The 2,504-nt window shown below is 37.1% G+C and overlaps 2 non-coding genes across 2 annotated transcripts; both read right to left on the minus strand.

Annotated features, from left to right (window-relative positions):
* Window positions 1-1,142: 1,142 nt before the first annotated feature.
* On the minus strand, window positions 1,143-1,300 carry LOC112933616 (small nucleolar RNA SNORA62/SNORA6 family). Its single transcript, XR_003237704.1, has one exon. It is a non-coding gene; the product is annotated as a small nucleolar RNA SNORA62/SNORA6 family (small nucleolar RNA).
* Window positions 1,301-1,981: 681 nt separating this feature from the next.
* On the minus strand, window positions 1,982-2,088 carry LOC112933614 (U6 spliceosomal RNA). The gene has a single exon (XR_003237702.1). It is a non-coding gene; the product is annotated as a U6 spliceosomal RNA (small nuclear RNA).
* Between the last annotated feature and the right edge of the window lie 416 nt (window positions 2,089-2,504).

Genomic DNA, 2,504 nt, shown 5'->3' on the forward strand with positions numbered 1-2,504 from the left:
GAGAAACCTAAACCATGCTAGGTAGGTCAAGGAATGTATCCCTGAAGAAGTGAGACCTAATCAGAAACCTGAAAGATGTATAATATGCCAGGAAATTATAAGAATAAAGAAGTTTAAGGTGAAAGGAACAGTCATGAAGCATTGTGGTAATTGGAGCTTTTAAGAGCAAGTCACAGGAATAGAAACTGAGGAAACAAACAGGAAAAAACATATAGACTTCAGGTTTCATGTCAGATTTTGACTTTTAGTATTTTCAAGGCTGTTTCTTGTTTATAAAAATGCAGAAAACCATAACTTTCAGATTTACTGTGAAGATTAAATGAGTACAGATGTTGTCTAAGAGCATCTTTCACTTATGAGACACTCAATAAATTATATCTCTTATTAATAATCCATGGATGATTAGACACCATGAAGGAATTAGCTGTAGGCATGAAAGGTGGATCAATCTAGCATGTCAAGTGGATTTGAAGGGAGCAAGATTGGAAGCAGCTGCAGCAATACAAAAATGAAATGACAGTAGTGAAAGGCAAAGATATTTAGGACAGGAGACTGATAGAATTTGGATATAGAAGTGAAAAAGGCAAAGGAGATGGGACACAACTAATGAAGGAGTCTAGGTTAGGAACAATTTGAGATATCCATTTCCTTTTAATATTCATTTGTGGTAGCAGTGATAGAAAATCTAATTTTTAAAATTATTTTCATTATCTTTCTGGTGTGCAATTATGACTTATTTTCTCGATTTGCTATGAGCTGTAACTTTGGTGCCAAGCTGAATTAATGCACTCTGTCTTATAAGAGGATGTCTTTGATAACCTAAAAGAAATTGGTTGGTATGACATACAAAATTTGAATTAACCTATTATATAGGATATTTGTGATAATTAATTTGAAAGAATTATTTGTAAAAATAACAGCATCTGCAGTTCTATTGATAATCAAGCTGAAAGTATCAGCAATGTAGATTTTTGTTTATGCATCCAAGTCTACTTCAGGAGTTTGTATCTGAGTTCATAATCATTTTGAAGAATAGACCAGACACTTGTAGGTTTGAAAAAATATATTCTAAAGATGGTAGTAAACTTTATCTTGTCCTTTTACGTATGTGATTGACTGATTGATTGATTGAGTTTTTTTTTTCTTATAATGAGAATTACTATCTAACTCCACTCATTGAGCCACAGACCCTTGTGGTGTTAGTGAAAAAAAGATTCGCCCCTCATGTAGCATACTACATACAATTGTGAGTTCGTAAGCCAGCCAGTGGCCTCCACTCCAAGTTCTAACAATGTGAATGATTTATTTATTTTTGATTTTGCAAATAATACATGAATTCATGCACATAATAGAAGTCAAACCATATAGATATACAGAGAGTAAAAAGTAAAATTGGATCTTCACCTTCTCTCTGCTACCTCCCTTCCAGAGGAAATCACTATTAATAGTTTGATCTGGGGGATCCCTGGGTGGCGCAGCGGTTTGGCACCTGCCTTTGGCCCAGGGCGCAAACCTGGAGACCCGGGATCGAATCCCACATCGGGCTCCCGGTGCATGGAGCCTGCTTCTCCCTCTGCCTGTGTCTCTGCCTCTCTCTCTCTGTGTGTGACTATCATAAATAAATAAAAAAATTAAAAAAAATAAATAAAAAGCAGACTGTATGGCAGGTATTAAAAAAAAGAAAAAAAATAGTTTGATCTGTATTATTTTTTTTAATTTTTTTTTATTTTTTTTATTTATGATAGTCATACAGAAAGAGAGAGAGAGAGGGGCAGAGACACAGGCAGAGGGAGAAGCAGGCTCCATGCACCGGGAGCCTGATGTGGGATTCGATCCTGGGTCTCCAGGATCGCGCCCTGGGCCAAAGGCAGGCGCCAAACCGCTGCGCCACCCAGGGATCCCTGATCTGTATTATTTTTGGTCAGTTTAAAGAGAAAAAGGTCACTTATAATAGGAAAGTTAAGTACAAAGGCTGCTTTAAAAAAATATGGAATGCTTTACAAACTTGCATGTCATCCTGGCACAGGGGCCATGCTAATCTTTTCTGTATTGTTCCAATTTTAGTGTATGTGCTACCAAAATGAGCACAAGTAAATCTGCTTTGAAGTAAAACTGCCTGGGTTCAAACCCATACTATACACTTATAACTGTGTATTATAAGGCATCCTATCTAATTTCTCTGTTCCTCTATTTTTTCATAGATTAAATGGAAATTAAAATATCTGTTTTAGGGATCCCTGGGTGGTGCAGCGGTTTGGCGCCTGCCTTTGGCCCAGGGCGCGATCCTGGAGACCTGGGATCGAGTCCCACATCGGGCTCCCGGTGCATGGAGCCTGCTTCTCCCTCTGCCTGTGTCTCTGCCTCTCTCTCTCTCTGTGACTATCATAAATAAAAAAAATAAAAAAAAAATCTGTTTTATAGAGATGTAATGAGGGTTAAATTAGTATATGTGAAATATTAGAAAAGTGTCTGGCACATAGAACACACTATTTACATGATATAAT

Source organism: Vulpes vulpes, chromosome X (genome assembly GCF_048418805.1).
Source record: "Vulpes vulpes isolate BD-2025 chromosome X, VulVul3, whole genome shotgun sequence".
NCBI lineage: Eukaryota > Metazoa > Chordata > Mammalia > Carnivora > Canidae > Vulpes > Vulpes vulpes.